Source organism: Phyllostomus discolor, chromosome 6 (assembly GCF_004126475.2).
Source record: "Phyllostomus discolor isolate MPI-MPIP mPhyDis1 chromosome 6, mPhyDis1.pri.v3, whole genome shotgun sequence".
NCBI classification, from domain to species: Eukaryota; Metazoa; Chordata; class Mammalia; order Chiroptera; family Phyllostomidae; genus Phyllostomus; species Phyllostomus discolor.
In genome coordinates this window covers 130,675,729-130,697,126 of record NC_040908.2, presented here as the reverse complement: position 1 = coordinate 130,697,126, position 21,398 = coordinate 130,675,729, and the positions used below count along the sequence as shown (strand labels likewise).

General features: G+C 49.5%; 1 protein-coding gene across 15 annotated transcripts in view; it reads right to left on the bottom strand.

Annotated features, from left to right (window-relative positions):
- Positions 1-21,398, bottom strand: part of LOC114499263 (F-actin-monooxygenase MICAL2) — a 214,194-nt gene that overhangs the window by 172,125 nt on the left and 20,671 nt on the right. For 13 of the 15 annotated variants that reach the window (XR_004903918.1, XM_036029035.1, XM_036029034.1 and 10 more), the window contains one exon: positions 14,216-14,286. The exons of the other annotated variants lie outside the window; for them this stretch is intronic. The gene's annotated coding sequence lies outside the window, so the exon portion shown is untranslated. The remainder of the gene's footprint in view (positions 1-14,215; positions 14,287-21,398) is intronic. 15 annotated transcript variants of the gene reach the window in all.

The window sequence follows — 21,398 nt, the reverse complement described above, 5'->3', positions numbered from 1 at the left end:
ATAAGCAAATTCATAGGCATAGAAAGCATCCTGTGCTTAGCTCTATTATCAGTTCTGTGTTGAAATTAATTTTTACTTCCGTACTCCCAGTTCCTAGCACAAGGTGCTGTATATATAGTATGTGCTAAATAAATGATCATCATTGACATTTAATGAGCATCTATGAAGTCTCAAGCAATGTTTAAAAGCTTTATATATATTAAATAAGTTAATCATTATAACAAACTAAGGTATAGTTATATACTATTATTATCCCCATTTTTCAAAGAATTACAAAAGTTAGCCACTTGCCCCAGGTCACATGGCCAGAAACGCTGAACATGTTACTCGAAGCCCCATCGCCAGAGTTCAGAGGTCACACCCTAAGCCCCCCATACTCACACTACTTCCCAGCCAAGTGGACGGAGGTATACAAGTGCTCCCTCGCACACCACATCAGGGACTTGGTCTCTGGTCTAGACCCTTTAATTCTTGATATTCCCTTACCTTTCTTCCATCAAACTCAAAACACTAGGACCTGGAGTAGTGAGATCTCGATTCAGTATCAGATGAGGACAGTGGCTATAAAATATACCGATGGCTCTCAGGGGAGAGGTGACTTTCCAGCCTTGGTGGGTATGGCAGAGACGGGCTATCTGAACACCTACCACATTGCTCCTTCCTTCTGGGCCCTTCTTGGCAGCTGTGCGACCCCACATGGCCAGGGTCTAGGTCACGGAATGTGAGCGGCAGGGCCTCACACCACTGCTAGGACCAACCCATGAGAGCCTCCCCTGGTGATCCTCTGTGCTCTCTCCACTTTTGCCAGAGCACAGCAGCCTTGAGACACATGCTGAAGATGGCAAAGCCATGGGAAGAAAGGAGCCAGACCCCCTTGATGCCCTCGGAAGAAAGCCCTCAATGGCCAGGAACATTTGAACTTTACACATGTGAGAAACGCATATGTGGAGTCACTGGGAATCAAGGGTGCTTCTGTTAGGCAGAAAACCTCATATTAACTGATACAGCAGGGAAACCAGAGCGTGGTGGACATGTCAAACGTGGCCCATGTCAGAACGCACTCCCTCCGAGAAGAAGGTCGGTCACACAGGAATTAATATCCCAAACAACCAGTTCTTTCATGTTTTCTATCTTCCCTTTTATTAGGATCTTGATATCCTGGAAAAGTTGCTTCACCCCCAGAAATAAACTCATCCAACCCTCTACTTATGCACCACACACACACACCCATGCTGAGGAAGCATATCCCTTCCCTATTTGGAAATGGAATAAGACAGGAGAATAGGACAACTAGGCCAAGGCATTTCCAGGGTTTCAATACCTCCCTGCATCCTCAGCTGAGTCCCTGGAAGCCGGTGTGGTGTGATGGAAAAAATATGATCTTATGAGTCACTGAGCACTCCCTGAGCAAGTCACAAACAACAGAGAGTCCTGTGAGAACTAAATGAAGGTGCCTCTCAGATCAGGCTCACAGATGTGTCATTAAGTGTTGTTCTGGCACAGTGCCCTGGGGACAATTCCCACTGCCCTGAGATATCCCAAGCTCAACTGAGGCAGAAATTGGTGCATTTTCACATAGATGGTGAGGGTGATTCATTCTCTCCTCAGTCAACCTTATGCCGACATGGGACAGCTAAAAGCTTATTTCCATCAAGTCTTTGCCCAGCACACCTTTAACATCACTCCCCAGGTGAACCTTTGTATCAGGATGGCGCTACATCTCCTGACTTGCCAAAATTAGGCCTCAGGGACTTGAACCCTAGTAATTAGTCTGGAGGATAGAGAGGGATGCTGGGGAGGAGGGATAGAAGTCATGGCAAAGTCAGTTTGAAAAGGATTTCTCAATGACGCTTGCTCTCTCTGCACACAGCCCTGCACTCAGGAGCCAGGACAGCCAAGGAGCAATGAACCTGGGACACTCACAGCCCAGCTGTGTCTCATGAATCTGTCTTTCAAAATCCCCCCATTCCAATTTTGAAGAATTGTGACAAGTGACCACATTTTTCAAATTGAAAGAAAACGGGGGGCGGGGGGGACGGCGCCTGGCCAGCATGGCTCATTTGGTTGGAACATCATCCTGTAACCAAAGGGTTGTGGATTCAAATCCCACTCAGGGCACATACCTGGGTTGCAGGTTCAAGCCCCAGTCTGGGGGCATACAAGAGGCAGCCAATTGATGCTTCTCTCTCGCATTGATGTTTCTCTCTTTCCCTTCCTCCCTCCAAAAACAATAAAAGAAATGTCCTCAGGTGAGGATAAAAAAAAAAAGAGGAGGGGGATTCTTTGCCTGACTAAAGTTTTTCTGATCTTTTTTTTTTCTGATTTGTGAATTTACCAATGTGAAGTCCTTCTTTAAGATGTGACAACTTTAACCACAGTTAGAGCCATACTTGCTTTTACTGGAGAAAACTAAACGGCACTCTCCCTCCTTTTCTTTCTCACCTCCACTTACCCTTCAACCCAACACAATCTGGTTCCTGCTCCCACACGTAGCCCACCCCAGTCGGCATCATGCCCGAGGTCATGACCAACTCTCTCTGTTGCTAAATCCAGTCATCACTTACAGGACCTTATCTTGCCTTGGTGTCTGCCCATTGTCAGCCTTTGCAAGCTTGTCCCTCTCTACCTGCCTCTGAACTTCTGCTGTGTCCCAAGCTTCTGATCTTTACCTCCTCTCACTCTCAAGGACCTAAACCCTAATGTAGTTCCACCAGCATCTATGCCCCGATGGTCCCCAAGCTATCCCTCCATGACTATCTCCCTGCTACATTCCAGGCCCTTATGTCACCTGCCAGTTACATATCTCCTCTTACAGACCTCACATGCAGTCAGTTTGCCTTTTCCCCCATCTGTTCCTCCCCCGCACCCCTAACCTCAGTGAGCAGCACCATCTGCACCTGACCATTGAGCCAAACCCTTGGAGTCACGTTCTCTGGCCCCTTTCTCTCATCTCACAGAGGCAGCCAGTCACCAAGTCCTGCCTCCTCAGTAACCTCGTCCACTGCCTTCCACCCTGTCCTTCCTTCTTGCTCTCACCTGGATCTCTCAGAATCTCATAAATGCCTTTCCTGCTTCCAGATCACCTCCCTCCAATCCACCAGCCTGTTCCTCAAGCTGCCGACAGAGAGACCTGTATATCAAAAATGCACACTTGGTCAGGTTCCATTCCTGTTTCAAGTCCGTCAACAGCTCCCTGACAACTTTCAGGGTGGAGTCCAAACATCTCAGTGAAGCAAACAAAACCCACCATGATTCACCCCTTCCCTGCTCTCCAGTCTGCTCTCTCTCCACTCCACCCACCCCTCCTACTTAGACTTACTGAGCCAGCCACAGTTCTCAGATAAACCCCACTCTTTCACGCCTCCCTCCCTGTGCCTCTGCTCATGTGGAATGCCCAGCCAGACTCTGTGAAATCCCAGTCAGCTTTAGAGATGAAACATCAAAAGTGGCAGAGTGTCAGGGGTCCCAGTTTAACTCCTGGAGTCAGGCAGACTGGCTGCAAACCTGACCTGCCACTTACTAGGTATGTGAGCCCAGATGAGTTACCTAACCTCTTTGAACCTCAGTTTCATCATCCATAAAATGGGGATAATAATAGTTCTGACCCTGTTGGGTTATACGAGGATGAACGCAATGATGCCTGGCTAGGTAGTATTCTGGGCTGCACTGTTCTTCTTTGAAGTCCCACCCTGGCCTCCCCTCGCCCCCTTTTCCCACACAGTATTTTGTGGGGCTACCAATGATGGTTTCATATATCCTATTGCCTTGATCTACTTGTGGGCCTGCCCACCTCATCAGACAGTGAGCCTTCTGATGACAGAGGGCCTGGTGTCTGTGCCTCTAGCAATGGTGGATACTCAGTAACTGCTTGTGGGTAAAATCTAATCAGGAACAGCACAAAATTCGGGCCATGTGTGGCTTGGATTGTGACTACCTGTTGTCTCTAACCACCACCAAAATCATTGCAGGAGCCTAACTAGTGTCCGCTTCCCATCACCTACTTCCCACCTCTTGACGCTGCCTTCACCCTGCTCACAAAGCTCTCAGGGCTCCTTACACCCCACAGCAGAAGTCCAGACTCCCTTACTGGGCTCATCAGTCTTCCCCAGGCACCCCTGTTTCCTTGATAGGTTCAATTCCCCGAGGTCTTTGGGATCCCCTGGGGCTGCCCATTCAGTGCTCCACGTCTAGTGTCTGCCTTCCTTCTCCCACCCCACTCAAACCTTACCCATCCACTGAAGCAACACCAGGCCACGCTGTACTGATTGAAGACCTACTATGTACTTACTGTCTCTCATTATGAGCATCTCGGCCTAATCAAGGAATTAAATTCAAATTAACAATTTTCAGCAACGAGTGCAGCAGGAGTGGCTACCAAGGCATGTGGGCTCAGAGATGGGACCGGGCGTGACTGACAGCCTGGAGAGCAGCTCAGAGGAGTGGCACCAGAGCTGGGTCTTAAGGGAATGAGCTAGAGTATTCAGGCACAAAGCCTCTCCCTCTCTTACTGACCTTTTTTCCCATACATTTGTCTAACTCCCGGAATCTATGCCAGATGTCACCAAATCTGGATCTACAGCAGATTCACCAGGAAGTGACCAGAAGGACAGCTTCTCAGACCCCCTCCCAAACAGAAATTCTGCAGCCTGAGGGTCAATAGGAAAACACTTCTGACTCTGTGGACCAGCCCGGTTTGGAAATCACTAACCACCTTCAATTCCATTTATTGCTTTTTCTGAGGACCAACACCAGTCCCAGGACCTTGCACGGCACTATAGCTTCAAGATGAACAAACTCTGTCCCCAAAGCTTCTGGGAAATTAATGTGTGGTGGGGAGACAAAGTTGTATCATGAGAGTCATACAGGGCATAGATTAGACTATTTGGCACTTCATTTAGCCTCAAACCCAACCCATTTTTTGTACATTAGTCTTGTCTGGACAACTGATGTATACACCTAAGCAAAAGTCCAGTGCCTTTTCTATTCCCTGGAATGCTCAGCTCAGCTCTGGGGGAGCAGCTGGCATTCAATCAATAGTTGAAATACGAATAATTCAACTCTTCACACTGCATCTCTTTTTGACTAATTCACCCATTAATAAGTTGTCCACTGATTTTTATCGTCATGATTTCAGTGCTAGTATAGGGTGTGCTCCTAGTCAGTAGTCAGTACGAATTGACTGAATGAATGTTTATTGGTAAAAACCTGTCTCAGGAGGCATGGAGCAGCTTACATGGCGCCACCTTCCAAATTTATCCTTTGAATTTTAGACCTTTCATTTCAGGATTAATTTCCTGATATGTAATTATATAGGCTTTGTTGTTTATATTGCCAGTAATACTATCAACGATGTAAATAACACCTCCCTGGATCTCAACAGTCGGTGGGCCTCTGTGTTGGGGTGCTCCTGGCAGAAGGGGAAATGCTTATCCATCCCTTCCTGGAAGCCGCCCACCCACCAGCCAGCAGTCAGGCCAGCCACGCCCCTCACCCCAGCCTCTACACAAGGGCCTACAAACTGCATTCAGCCTTTATGAGCAGGTAGGTGCACCTGCATGGGCAGGTGAGCCCTGCCAGAGTCAGAGAAGCCGCATGTTCAAAGCCCATCAATGTGTCAGCATACTTGGGAAGCCAGAATGTATGATTTCAATATAAAATCCCCTATTCCACAGAGAAGCAGCAATGGCAAAGCAAGAACACCCATCAGGAGGTCCTTGGGAGACATGTCCAAGCATGGGACACTCAGCCAAGTGGAGAGTGGGCAGGGAAAGCTGGGGCAGCCAGCAGAATGGACTCTACCCTGCCTTCATGTGGGCCACAGTCCCAGAGATTTGCAGTTGTTGTTTGCTTGCGTGTTTAAGTCACCAAAACTGAACTCAGTCTTGAGGAGCAAAATTTCTGGATGTGGATCAAAGAGCATCTGGCCCTCCCTGCAGGCCCCAACCCGGGAGATGGAAGACCTGGAACTCCCTTTGCATCAAGGACCACAGGGGTCTCCCCTGGAGTGCAGGCCGGATCCTGGACAGCACTCAAGCAGCACAGCCTGAGACCTGTTTACTTCCACGTTGCTTCTGCTGCTTTTCTATTTGTTCATTTATTCATCCCACACGTGCTGGTCACCATATGCCGGACAATGTGCTAAACAAACACAGCTTAATGGTTTTCAGATCTAATGTGGGAGTGCGTAGGCCAGGGACGGACAGGGCGAGGCAGCTCCTGAGAAAGCTGCTTTCACCTCACCGGGACCCGCCCAGGGGGACTTCTGCCCATGTCCAGTATGCGGGTATCTGGAGGCAGCTCAGAGGTCTGAGCAGAAGTGAGAGAGAAGGGCTGGTGAGCCGCTTCCTTACTGCACAGAGGGACTGAAGTCTCCTGGAACTATTTTCCCCAAAGCTTTGTGAAACCAATTAAGATTCCAGACAGCAAATACAGAAAGGCCTCTCTGATAAGACATGGCAGAACCAGTCCCTAAAATACACTCCACTGCTGGACTCACTTCTGGGGCGACTGTTGGCTTGACAGGTTGCACTTCGCATTCCAGGACTAGGCGGACAAGCCTGGGGTTTGCCAGTCCTGTAAGGTTGGCCTGGTGGTAATGTTATGGAGGGCAGTGTGGACCTGTGGGAGGGCAGCAGAGGTCTGCGGAGAAGGATGCCCAGCTCCCCAGGCGGCACTCAGGGCCAGGATCCTGTGAGCTTAGAGATGCTTAGACAAGCACTCCAGGACTGGTGACTGCTGTGACTGCTGCCCCATTCAGTGGGCCAAAACACTGCTCACTGCCCCAAACCTAAAAAAAAAAAAAAAAAAAAAGCAGCCCCAGGGGAGGGGACCGTAGAAGGTATGAACGAGCCAGTGCATCTTATGTAATGGCCAGGAAGACAGTCTCTCCCTGCACCTATGTATTAAGTTGGCACTGGCTGGATAGAGACACTGGGCTCTCCTCTCAGTGTTTGGGCTTATGTTCCGAAAACCGCATTCACTGAAACAGGCAGCAGCGGTCCCCAGTTTTCTCTTCCCTCACAAAGAAATGAAGCCCAGGGCCTATGAGACATGGACTGTGAGACAAGACTAAGAAGCCTTTGACTTCGAATCACTCTCGGCTCTTTGTTGCCCTCCTCTCCACGAAGGACAAGTCGGCTCAAAGCTCAGTTTCCAAAACGGATTTCCTGGGACAGACCTCAGCGAGGAATTCATTAAAGAGGAGAGTGACCAGAGTTTCTGGAGGGCTCTGTCTCTTCACCATCTCTCTTCCCACCCGAAAGACTGAGATCCATAAAGATTCCGGCTCACCCTTGTGGCAAATAATCTACTTCCTGGATACTTTTGCCTTGCAAATATCATCGTTAACAACAGCTATGTCTTTCATTGGTCTTTATTTTTAAGCAACCTTCTCACCCCATACCCCCAGCTCCAACGGAATTATTGTGTGACCCTGTCTGGAACGCAAGCCCCTCCCGGGAGAGACAGTCTGCACATGAACCCACAAGGGTGTCTGCTATCAGCTTATTTGGCAAGAGGAATCTGAGACATTTTAAATATGAACTGGCAGCATGGTCTGTCCCACTCCGATGCCTTAGCCATCAATAAACATGTCCGCTTGTACGTGAGGCGTACAAGGTAGAAAATAAACACACACTGTCTGAAAACGAGCCCCACCCACATTTCTATGGGGAAAGTACTTTAGGTGTCTAGAGAATTCTATCTGGAGGATCTTGGCTGGTCTCCACCGATGATTCTTTCAAGGACTTGCACATAATTAGCATTTTAGAAGGACTTTGACAGTCAGAATCCAAACCCCCCTCCTTCAACCCCGGCTTATCTCTCAGCTGAAGGCACCACTCCTTACCACTCCTCGTACCTGTCTGCTGAGAGGAAAACATGTACATAACTCCTCCTTACTTCCGAATACTGAATCGAGCCTTTTTGTGCCACCACACCTTTTACTTGGAAGACTCTCTGCCTCCTTCTCTGCTTAGCAATGCCCTATCCATCCTTCATTACCCAGGTCACACAGCACCTGCTCGGTGCAGTGTCCCCTGTGTGACGTGCACTTCTCTCAGTACTTCCAGAGCACTGGGTGTATCTCTCTATGACAATGCTTAGAACAGTGACTGTGACCCTGTACACGTCTGTCCTGCCGCCGGGACCACAAGTTCCTGGGAATAAAGGGACTCATTCACCTTGCATCCCCACAACCAAGCCTGGAGCCTGGTACTTGAAAGTCCTGTAATAAATGTTTCCTGACTCAATGCCTGGCCCACTTAGCCCTAGCACCCCCTTCTCTGTGGAATGAGAAAGGCTTTGGAGTCAGACACCCTGCATCTTGTGGGACACAGGCAAGTTATTGAACCTGTATCTGCCTCAATTTTCTCTTCAGTACAATAAATAGCCATGCCCCACTCTCAGAGGGCTATTGTGGGGAACAAACAGGGGAAAACAGGTAAACACAGAGCCTGCCCACTGGGAAGACCTCAAGATACAGTTCCTTGAGCTCAGTAGAAAATACTGAGCCAAATGGAGTCCTACTGAAAAAAGTGAAACAGTTTCTATCTGGCTCACATGCCATCAACCCAGGACAGGGTGGCCAGCCTCTACCTAAAAGAACCCTCCCTCAGAGCAAGGGACAGTGCGGCTGCACACATGCCCTTAGCTTGAGAGTCTCAGAAGGAGGCCTGCTTAGCAACAGAGGAGATTTTTATCTGAATGACAAACTCACAAGAGCCCACTACTGCTGAGGCTGGGCTATCACCTCCTTCATTTCCTGTCTGGAATTAGTCTTTCACCCCAAGTCATACCATAAAACGGAACTATGCTGACTCAACGATGTTAAGTCACCAAGTACAAACAGCCTTCCCACGAGAAGCCTCGACCTCTCTATGCTGTTGCACCCAAATTTTATTAGGCCTCAACAAACAAGGAGGTGGGAGCTGTTGGGGCCCTGCTAACACCTAAGACAATCAAGCTCAGGGTCAAAGAGAAGAGTGGAAAGTGTGGTGGCTGAACCCACATGAAGAGGCGACTTGGCACTGGGGAAGAAGCCATCCATGTGATGTTTATAAGTCTCCTGGTTAGGAATCAGGAGACTGCATTGCTACCTCAGTTCTACCACCAGCTCACTTTATGGTTTGGCTAAGTCATGGCTCTGGACCTCAGTTTCTTTACCCATAAAACATGAGGGTTAGATGAACTGGAAGATCCTTCCAGCTTTAATGCTCCAAGGTCATAAGTCTGGGAGACAGATCTACTGTCCCCACCTCTGTCCCTTTCTGTGTTGTTGTCTGTGTGAGACATCTTTTAGCTCCCACTGCGCAGCCTTCTGCCAACACTATGATCTTTTTGCTCTAGAGTGTCTGGTCACCCCTGAGCACAAAGCCTGGCCAGAGAAGAGAATAAATTTGGGGCCTTATTATTAAGAACTTATCTAGTACCATCTGGTCAAGCAACTCAATAGGGCCCAGGTTCCTTGGAGCATCAAGAGCTTGGATATCCCAATGTGGATAAAAAAGGGGGTTCTACAGAAAATAACCTCAGAGGGGTGACCTGATCACAAACTCCCAACTGTGCAGGTCATGATGGGTAGTTACACCCAAGGCATACAATTTCTTCAAGTAAAAGGCTTCTATTAAATGAGCCCTGTCCCTCTGTGTCTGTGCATCAAAGTTAACAACTCACCTCTGAAATGCCTCTTTTCAGACCTCTCCTTCTAAAGTGTGACCCCCCTCAAAAAAATACATAATCTTAACTGTCTTGTAATCAAGCACCCCCACCCCTTTCCCACAACTCCACCCCCTCCACAGCCTTGCTTTCTTCCACCTTCCTGTAATCTTGCTTATGTTCTCTCCGTAATTCCAAACACATAAAAGAAGCTTCAAACTGTCATTTCCTGGAAGCATTTATCTCAGTCTGTTGAGATCTTGCTTCCAGGCACATCTTCTATTTGGCTCAAACACATTTTTATAATAATTCTCTACAGGTTTGGACATTCACACGTCAATACCAACAACCCCTGATCATTTGGGCTGGCTTCTTTCCACTCAAGGACTTTCCCACTCCCCTCCTACACCACCCATATCCCATTGGTCCCTAACACTCTATCAAAGCATTAGACCTTTCCCCAAGCTGCTTGGCAGGATCTAAGACAGCAAAGGCAGTTCTTATCTGCTCTAGCCTGAGGGTGGATCAGGGAAAAGGTGGAAAAGCTACAAAGGAGAAAAGTATTTTCACAAGCAAGCTCTGGCCCCATGAGGAGGAGGCCAGGGGGAGGAGAAGACAGCAGAGCTAACCAGTGGACAGAGTGGACTTGGAGAACCACGGAAACCCAAGAGGCTCCTTTAAGATGCCACAACCCTTTATGCCCCCTCTTATTTCCTTTAATAACAAATCTGAGGGCAGGTAAAATTCTGTGACTGGCCCAAGGCCATGCAACTAAGCCGTGAACAACCAGCACTAGAATGTGGGTCTCTGGTCTCAGCCGACTCTTTTTTCCACTGTACACTGTTGACTTCAGGAATCTAATTAGGTTGCTCTAATGAGGCCAGCTGGATCCCCTGCAGATTCTAAGCAACATGACCTATGTGTCACTTGGGGAAAGAGCAGGCCCAGGAGATATTTTGATAACTACCTCCCCCACCCGATGCATTCCTTCCCAAGCTGGCATGGTCCCCTTGTTATTTCTCCAGCCCTCTCCACGCAATCTTGGGGAGTTCAGAGGTCAGTGAGAAGGGACAGGTAGATCTCCCTGTACCTATAAAACCATAAATATCTAAGATAATCCACATAGTCCTCTTCCTCCATCGGAAGAGGATGGTAGGGAAGAGTGGCAGGAGGGGATCAAATTACCCCGCTTGATGTCTGACCTGATTAGGCTGAGAGTATCCATTATGGGCAGTTAGATGGGTTATCTGAAGGTTTATGACAATAGGCAGTAGGGTTTGCATCTATCAGGGACCTTTCAAAGATCAGTGTTGGCTCTGGTCAGGTAGCTTAGTTGGTTAGAGCATCGTCCCCATACTCAAAGGTTGTGGGTTTGATCTCCAGCCAGGGCACATACAAAAAGCAACCAATGAATGTATCAATAAGTGAAACAACATATTGATACTTCTCACACACACTCTCTCTCTCTCTTCCCCCCTCCTTCCTCTCTCTCTAAAATCACTAAGTAAAAATTTAAAACAAACAGATCTATGTTGGATGGATCATCTCAGCATCAGGAGCAGAAAGCTCTGAGTAAAAGATTCAGGGAATTAATTATTTAGTGTGAGTGACCCAGTTCCAGGAGGTAAGGCTGGGTGAGAAGAGAACTCACTGGTTCTTATCGTAGCAAGAAATACTTCACAGCCTAGAGTTCCCTTACTGCCAAAGAGGATCCATTTATGGTTAAGTGAGGCAAAAAAAAAAAAAAAAAGGAAATAAAATGGCCAAAGTTCACTCATTCAACAAATATTTACTGAGCTCCTCTTAGGTCCTACACCCTCCAGGGATTTACATATGGTTGGAGCAAAGTAGAGTAGAAAGAGCATTGAATTTATAAACAGGAGGCCTGAGCTGTGCCCTATCTCAGGCCTTAGGCAGCTACCTCACCCTGGGCAGGCTACAGCCCAAGTCAAATTTCTCACCTGTGAAATGGGAGTAAATCTACCTGCCTTGTTATGAGATGAAATGATGTTTGTAAATGTAAACTGCAATGTAAACCTAAGGTGTAAACAATAATGATATAACACCACACACTTTCTCTGCCCTAGAAGTTTAGACATTTATAACCTGATCAGGTTTTGGAAAATAATCCAAGGTACCTATTAGGAAAACATCACATTCTCTGTAATTTGGACAAATTGTATGTTTCAACCTGCCAGTTGGGACGGAGCCTGTGGTCAGTCCCAGCCCCTCAGTCTGTGTGCCCAAGATGGGGCAGAGTAGCCAGCATGTGCCTGGTCCGGTATCAAGCCTGGACAGAGCAAATGACCCAGGAGAGCCCTGAGAATCAATGGGTAGGGGAGGCCAGCTGGGCATGTAGTTGATCAAAACAATGAAAGAAAAATTCACTTGAGTACAATAGGGATAAGCCAGCCAGAAATGCACACACCTCCTTCTTCCTACACATTTCAGACAATGATGGGATTCACTGTCCATTGTGGACATAATCTACATTGTGTTTCTTTGGGAACCAGGAGGGATTCTCAGGCCATAGCAGACTGGCAAGCAGGGCCTCTTTGCTCAGACACTAAGAGCCAGCATTGCTGGGCAGCTTTCCCCTTGGTCCAGTCACCCTGCCTCATTCTGCTGGTCAGGATTCCCAACATGCACTCCTTACCCCATGGGCCCTCCATGCCCACCAGGCCAGCCTCTAAATGCCCAGATGTGCCCACCTGCTGCCCCTCCCTTGGGGCCAGCACCAGGCTCCCGCCTCCTGGGTTGGACCCCGAGGCTCTCCCCTCACCCTTCCCTCTCCTTCCTCCCTCTACCAAGACCGCACCCTGGTCTCACGTCTCCAGGGAAGCTCCTGGGGGGCAGGGCCAGTTTCATGCATTTCTGCATTCCCTCTAACTCACGGTGGTCATTAAGTTCTTTACCCTCCTGTCCATGCAGAATGATGGTCCCCCAGTGTTCTCTTGATGGTTGTATATAGGAGGGAGGCAGAGGAGGGGTAGGGAGCAATGGGAAGAATGCTAGGCTAGAAGTCCAGAATCTACATTCCTGTTCTCCATTTAGTACCAGTTAGTTATGTAATCTTGAGAAAGCATCTTCAGGCCAGGCCTCAGTTTCCCTATCTAGTAATGAGGGGTTTGTTCTAAATTATCTCTTGGGTTCTTTTATAATTATAATTATAAAATTTGGTATTACAGAAACCAGACTAGCCTGGACCACAGGAGACGTGGGTCATGGTCCTTATTAGGCTACAGCCTGGGGTGAGCTAGCTGACTGCTCAGACTTCAGTCTCCACGTCTATAAAACAATGAGAATGATAGGACCTCCCTCCCCAGGGTGTGAGGCTCCCACGAGACACTGAGATAGAACTTTGTCAATTGTGAGCCCTGAAGAAATCTTAGGCTTTGAATTCCTTGAGTTAACAGACAGCTGTTGACCCGCCACCCACCCCTCCCTGTCCCGCCGGCCAGGTGCCCAGTACTGAAACGCTGGAGGTGCTGCTCTGCTCTGATGGGAAGGTTGGAGGGCAGGTGTGTGCCCTAAGGCACTCACAGCTGGTGGGTGAGATGGACAAGGGAACCAACCTTACCTCAGCCAATGATGTACCTGAGGTCTGAATAAAGTGCTATGGGAGTGTAGAGGAGGAAGAGGTGCCACCTTTGCCTGGGGGAGTGGGGGAAGCTTCTCAAAGGGAACAGCATGTCCCAGAAGCAGAGATCTGTTCCAGGAGTCAGTGGCCTGGAGCCAAGGCAGACAAAGAGGGGAGGCAGAAAACAAGGCTGGACTGTGAGGCTGAGGCCTGACCAGGGAGGCCTTGATGGCCAACAGCAGAGGGCTGGTCAGACAGGTCTTCGAGGGAGGTCTCTGGCAGCATTGCTGAGGACAGAGCAGGGGGACGGAGTGGAGCTGGGAGAACAGTGGGAGGGCTCTCACAATAATAGTTCATGAGGGTGACTATGTGAAAAACACATCATTATTGATTTCTACCTATACCTTAGCCTTTTAGACCCTAAGCCTCCATGGACCCACAGAACCTACATAAAGATGTAAACAGGTTCGTTCTCCCCAGAATGAAACCCCAGCAGAGTAAGATGCTGCAATCACATTTTAAAATCTTGGACAAATGGTCTACAGTGCTCTGATGGCACTCCCCACAGAAGCTGCCCAGCCAGATTCTTGCCTTGGCACCGATCAGGGCCAGCAGCAGACTGAAGCATCGTCAGAGCTTGGACCAGAGTCAGGACGGCTGAGCTGCTGGGCTTACTTAGGAAAGAGGGGGCAGAGATCCCACCCACCCAAAGTCCACTGAGTTAGATAGGTCTTTCTCGTGCCCAAATACATCTCAGTCTCTATCCCTGCCTCGCTCCCTCCTCTGACAACCTCCTTGCACAGGTTGAAGGCAGAGAAAGAGCTTTCACTAGCCATTGTTTTTCAAATGGGCTCACATTGACTTGGGTGTGTAGGAAGAATGCAACAAGCGCCCTACACTTTCCAAAGCCTGAAGCCAGCCCCCCAGGAGCCACTCAACGGCTCAATAAAGGAGACCCCACTGTGACTTACTCACTTGATTTTGATTCTTAGGCATCGCAGTGACTGAAGTTGCTTCCTTCCAGGACGAGCCTCGCACAGATTGCCATGTTCCTTTGAAAACAAGAGCCCCACAATGAATGCTACGTTATCTTACATTACACCCTCCTATCTTCTCCCCACCAAGGGGCCCATAGCCTTGTGTGCTTTGCCCCTTCGTAACACTTTTCCCAACAGGACAAAATGGGAAAGGACTGTGAGATGGTCAGATAAATTCTATTGTCTGCCACTGTCTGGGCACCCTAAAGGCTTCACACGCCTTTGCACAAAGACTTGCTGAGAAAGTAAGATGGGTCTGGGGAAAAGTGTTTTATTAGGCACTTCAGTAGAATCAGAAGATGCCAGAATTTCTAAGCCTTGGACACGACAAAAGTAAATCCAGCTGATGTAAACACCTCACAACAAGTCACCAATGTGAAATGTGTCACATTGCCCATGATGCAAAGGTCCAAAACACTGAATACACTAGGAAGTCACACAAGTGGGCCATCTGATCGTGGCTGAGTTCTTAAACAAATTATTATTTTGGCTTCCAATGACCATGCAAATGATTTGGTTTCATTTACTGCTTCTGCAGAAAATGTTTCCGCACCTGTTTGGAAAAGGGAGCCCTGAGTTACAAGGCATTTCTCCCATCCAAGTACTAACCGGGCTCCACCCTGATCATTTCTAAGGTTTTACTTCCACAATTCTAAATTTGGGAAAAAGAGGTGGCCTCAGGAAGACAGAAGCTCCTGCAGACGTGCAATATAAGATCTGCAAGAGGTAACACCCACACTCCTGGGACGTACACACTCTTGTTCAGCAGGGTGGTAGGCCTACGCGACCACATAAACACACATGTTCTTGCTAATACACAAAGATCTACATTTAAAGCCCAGGGCTTGGGGCTCACTGTTCAGAATTCTCAGACCATTTGTGGCAGAGACTCTACCATTTCTCGAGCACTGGCCATGTGTGGAACAAGTACAGTTAAAGGCTAGGCCTGCTTTGTCTCGGTAGCTCCTCACACACAGGAACACAGGCTTAGAGAACAGCCAGCCCCATGGCACGACAGCCCCAGGGCCCAGGCCTTGCCTGACCCAGGTATGAGGTGTGCTAGTGCGGCTGTAATGGGCCCACACACCCTGTGAGTGGCCTGGCAGGCTTGAGGACAGCCGCCTGGGCAGAAGCTGCCATCATCTCTCATCATCATCATTACCAAGCCACTCCTCCCCAGCCCGTGGCAGTTGACAAACAGGCTGGCCCGCCTTGGCCACATTCTATCCACCTGAGCTGCAGGCTCTGTGTAGTCACCTGTAGCCAGAAGTCAAGGAGGCTGGAGGTCTCCACTTCTCTGCCCCCTGCTTCTCAAGGGGAGCTTCTGGGCAGAGTGGGTGGGAGAGCTGGACATCATTGGTCTTATCAGGTTTGAGAACCAGGGACCTTCCCGTGCTTCCTGGATCTCAGGAACTGAAGCCCCTACCCACCCAGAGGCACTACTAAGACCCACAGCAAGGAAGCAGGAGCTCTCTGAGGTTCTGCATGGGTTGTCTGCATGGTGGGTGCAGATGGGCATTTCTGGACCAGCCTACAAAGGCTGACCACCAGTCAGATTCCCACACAGGCCTGAGCACATGGTGATCTAGCCACTCCAAGTATCAACTAAGAGCCTCTGTCTGACCAACAGCCAAACATGCTTTGAGGTCCCTTTAATTCCACCAAACCGGAAGGTCCTAGAGCCCAGCACCATCCCCTCCCCTAGAGGAGCCTCAGTTGCTTCATCTGTAAAATGAGAAGCCTGACCTAATTGGTAATTTCTTCACCAAGGATCCTTTGCAGCTGTCCCCCTCCATGGGCCCCGACTTTTAGAGACATCCACAAAACTGGTCAGCCCTTTAAAGGAAGGACATGCCTGCCTGTGTGCAGGCATTGCGATGGGTGGTTAACATTTGCTATTTCAGATACTCTTCCCAGCAACCTGATAAGTCAGGTAGTAAAGTCATGTTATGGGGTGGGGGAGGTCTGTGGGGGGAAAATGAGGCATGGTACAACCAAGTGCCTCCTCACCTGGAGACTCACTCAGCACTGACCACAGCAGCCTGGGACTCATGGCTGAGCAGTCCTGAGTCCGTGCCCGTGCTCACACCCTGACACAATGCTCCCCTTTGTAATCAGTCAGAATGAACAAATCCCCTCTTGGACTTGCTGTCATGCCAGCCCCAGGAGAAGGAACATGAGGTCTCCAGGTCCCTATGGGCCTGACCTGCTGTGCAGGAAAGGTTTTCTGTGAGCGTGAGTGGCCTCGCGGATCTTGAGGGACATAGCCATTTGGAGGGACCAGGCTCTTCCTCTCTGCTGTTCTCCGAGTCTACCTCCATAAAGGTGAGGTCTTCACTAAAGGACCCCAAGCAGTTGGAATGGGACATGGCACCCACTGGACACTTCATTGGTATTTGATGTATGGAGAAATGAAGAAATCCAGAACTTAGATGCACTGAAGGCTTATTCAGGACCCTTTGGTGTGAGTTAGTGTGAAACACACCAAGGCCAGCTCAGAACCACAAAGCCAGTCCCTCAGCAGCGTGCACCAAGCAGGGGTCTCCACACCCCATTACCCCAGACAGAGAGAATGAAGGTACAGAGGCTGAGTCAAGTCTGCTCTTCCTCGCAGTCACCAGGGCAGCTTCTGATAGAGCAAGAGAAGGGTCTGAATGCAAAAGCTACCCACTGAAATGGTCCTGAGTTCAGGCCCTGGAATCAGGCAAACCAGGCTTCCTATCCCAGCTCTGTCTCTTTAAGTGAGTCAGGTGACCCCTGGATAAGTCACATAATCCACATGAGCCTCAATTTCTTGCCTAAAAGTATGGATGTTAGTACCTACTCCACAGGGCTGTTCTGAAGGTGAAATGAGATGGTGCTGTAAAGGCCCTAGCCCGGTGTGCAGTTCACAGTGAGTGCTCGGAGCTGACATCTGTTGTTACCATCTGCATCAGAGTGGGTGGCTACGAGCACATCTGGAGTCCTCTGCTTGGGTTTAATCCCAGCTCTCCTATGAGCTAGCTATGTGGCCTCTGGCAAATTGCTTAACCTCTCTGTGCCTCATTTTCCTGGTATGTAAAATGGGGTTGATTGTGAAGATGAAATGAGTTATACAGGTAAAGAGTGTAGAATAATGTCTGGCACAAAGTAAGCACTCAATAAAAGTATTATTCTTACTTATTAATAGTATTAGTATCCTTCTCCCTTTGTTCTGACAACAGATTTTGCCCCATCTTCCATTCCCCAGATAGAAAGGTAGACATGGGACTCAAGGTGGGTTCATCAGAGTATCCTTCCTCCTTGGCCACACTCATGGCTACAAAGGGTGGGCACGTGCTCCACATTGGGAAAAGTTTCAATCTGAAAAATCCTAGGGGAGGCCTAGTCCACTTGGGATGGGTGGAGGGCTGTGGGGGGTCAGCTGGGAGCTATCTGGGTCACCAGGGCCACTGAGCAGTGGGTACTGTTTCCAGGCATGCTAAGGTTACCTGTTCTCTTCCTGGGGCTAAACTTGAGGGGAGGCCTCCTTTGAGCCTCCCCTGGAACATTCCACGGTACCTCATTTTTGTTTAAGCTCATTCAAGTTGGGTTCCTGTCACTTAAAACCAAAAGAGTCCTGACCAATAAGAGCACTCAATGACTGGATTGACTGGATGCTTCCCCATCACTAAATGCCAGCCAGGAAGAAATGCCAGCTGCACACTCAGGGAGACCCAGGCAGCCAGGGAAAAGCCAACGTGTGCAGCAAGGTGTCTCTACAAACTGAGGTGAAAGGAGATCACTTCAAGCCCCTGGATCAATCTCGTTCCTGGGAAGGGAAGATACTGGAACCGAAACAGTGAACAGCACAGTCCTGTGATCACTGGCTGGGAACGCAGCCTCGGATGTGGATCCCCCTTGCCATGAGAATTAGGAGAGGGGAAGAAGAGAAAGGAGGCTGGAGCTGATTTCGCTGGTTCACAATGGCACAGAAAAAAAAATCCTGTGGAAGGACAGTGGGTAAGGGAAGAGAAATTACCTTGCCTGAGCCCTTAAATGTGTATCAGACTCTCTCACGGGTACAATCGCACCGCACCTTCAGCACAGCCCTAGGAGCTAGAGGTTCAGCCAATCCATTTTCTGGTTGAGGAAACTGAGGCTCAGACAGCTCGATAACTAACTTGCAAGGTCATACCTCTAAAAACCAATACGTGCTCTGCCTGTCACGCTGCCTCCTCAGCACACTGATCCCTGGGCCTGAGGCCTCGTCCCCACACAGGAAGTCTGCTGCCACTCACACCTGTGCTCAGACCCGCCCAAGGGGGAAAGGGATGTGCTGCTGCCCCCTCATCCACAACGGGCCTCCACCCTACCCAGAGACGGCCTCCAGATGGAAGGGATTGCCTTGAGGAAGCTCTGCAGATACCCACAGTGCATCCTGGGGCACGGACATTGGACATTGTCTGGACGTTGGTAATTTTAATCTTCGAGAGTGTCAGCGTGATGTTAATGAGGTGGCATTGAACTGGATGCGCCTGTCAGAATCCCATGGGGAGATTTTGTGGAGGTTTTTTGTTTGTTTTTGTTTTTGTTTCTTTCTCGGAAGCTTAACCAAAGGATTCTGACTTAACAGGTACAACAACAATGCCGGACACGTAGCATTGTACTAAACAAAGTCATTTTTGCTTCGTCTCATTTTCTCCTCCTCCTGGGACACCACCCAAAAGTGGTCTATCCCTATACCCCCAGGCCTTCTAATAGCACCCTCTCAATTCCATCCAGGAAAAGGAGCTCCACCTTCAGATGTATTTAAAGGGTTTTAGAGAAACAAACAAAAACAAACCCCTGGCCTGGCTACCAAAACAAAGAACCAAACCACACCAATGGCCTCCCTCTCCTGCAGCCGTAGGCGTGGGGTGAACACAGCCATCTGCTTCTACGTGTCCCCAGGGCCACATCAAGGTCTGCACAGGCATAGGCTGAATAACCAGTGGGGTGGGGATGCTGCAGACACACGCACGGCCAGCACCAAAGGAGACTCAGCCAGAGAAGAAAGTGGCAGCTTGCAACATTTGCTGGGGAAAAACTGGAAACCATGATCTGAAATGATGGGAAAGTCTCCCTGACCGCAATCAATCATGTCAAGGACAGCCACCCTCAGCAGGGTGCGGGCTGTCCCTGTGGGGGGTAGGGGCAGCTCAGTAAGCCATTTCAAAGCGGCCTCGTCCCATGACCCCATAGGACACACACAATGCCACACGCTGCCCAGAGGCCACCTGCCAGCTAGTGGCTTTTCTCTTTGTTTCCCAGCAACTGGGTTCAGGCCAAGGCTGCACGGTCACAGGGGATTATCCAGACAGGTATTTCCCTTGCTTTTCTTTCTTTCATCATAACTTCATGCTCTGCTATTTGAAAAGAAAGAAAGGAAGAAAAAGGAACTGGCTGGTCTTCCCTCAGGGCACAACCTGGTGGCTCCACGTGACCCGGGTGAGAGGCTGGTGCCACGCTGTCCAGCACTGCCTGATGCTGGGGTGTGTGTGGGGCTCTGGCAGGGAGCCATGGGCACGCTGATCAGCTTGAAATCTGAAAGGGGAAGGAATGCTCAAGGGGTCCCTTTACCTGTACCGCCTCCCCCACAACTTGGTTCTCCTTAAACCAGCTAGGGAAGATCATTCACTAGGCAGCTTCTGAGTGTCCTGACTAGGACTGTGAAGAACACCGAAAACTGAAAATCGTGGGGAGCAGAGGCCTGGTTTAGGAAGCAGAGGCAGTGGGAAAGAGAGCGCTGCCTCAGGGCCGGCCAGCCCTGCTGCCTCCAGCGTCCTGAGACCTTGGACATGTCGTTTCGGCACCAAGGCTCATTTGCTCCCCTTTGGGGGATGATGTGTACCAGATCAAGCCAGGGTGTAGATTAAATAGACAACACATGTCAGAGAATAGTCGCGGCTGGCATGTTGGCGGTTTACTAGGAGCCAGAAACTACATGTTAAGTGCATTGTGTGAATTATTTCACCTGATCCTCACAACTCCCCTGTGAGGTAGGGAAGGGTAGGGGAGGAAGTTCAAGTTCAAATGAGGAAATTGAGGCTTGGGGAAATCTAATCATCTCCCCAAAGTTACACAGCTCATAAAAGTCAGAGCTAGAAAGTACACCCAGGCCAGACTCCACAGCCCTAGTCTCTGCTCTACCGCCTGCCCGTGCGTGGTAGGCGCTCCAAACCCATTATGTAACATGTAAATGCCGAGCTGGGGGCTGCTGGCTCTCCACCCAGGAGGCATATGGGAAGAAGAGTAGGAGTTTTGGCTGAGAGACTTTCAGAAGTGTTTCTGAAGCAGGAAGGGCTCAATCTCAGTCTTACATGGTGAAGATGGCTAAAGACAAAAGAGAAAAAGGAAAGCATGGCAAACTGGAAGAAACGAAGAAAGAACTGGAGGCAGGGATGACCCAGGCAGGCAGGCAGAGACTGGCCAGGCTGGAGGAGGAGAGAGGGGGGCTGGCCTGAGTGACGGATGGGACCCTGAACCCTTATCTTGGGAGCCATTCTACCCAGGGTCTTTCTCACTCACACCCCAGAGATGCTACTGTGTCTGTTCCTTTGGTCACACCATAAATAACCACAGAGGGAATCGAGAACTATGGCTGTAAAGACCCAATAGCCCCTTTCTTCCCACAGCCGGCTTAGAACCCAACTCAATGAGCAAAGGGTTTGGCCAGCCCCCAGCCTGCACTGCTGTGCTGACATGCCAGGCGCAGATTCTAGCCCACGCCTCAGGATGCCAGGAATCTGCATGCTCTCCTGTGTACATAGTATCACCATCACCACCCTGGCATTCAAGGCTCCCAGGAGAGAAAAAAAAAAGTAAAAATGAGTCCTGAGGACATGAGCTCCTCCTGTCCAGGTTCCTCTCTCACATTCCTCACCCCTGCTGGGACACTGGCGGTACCTCCTCAGTGACCTCTTGCTGAGCTGAACTTCAGAGAAGGTTCTTCCACTTGAGGAACTACCCTGGAGTTTGAAAGCCTGAAGTCAAGTCTGCCCTGGAGCCTGCGGTTTAGTCCCACCTTAGCTGGAGGGATGGATCATCTGCCTGTTTGCCTCCTTCAGAGGAAGTGTTCCCCCTGTAGTCTCTGCTTTGGCCCCCCAGCAGCCCTGGCACCCTGGACA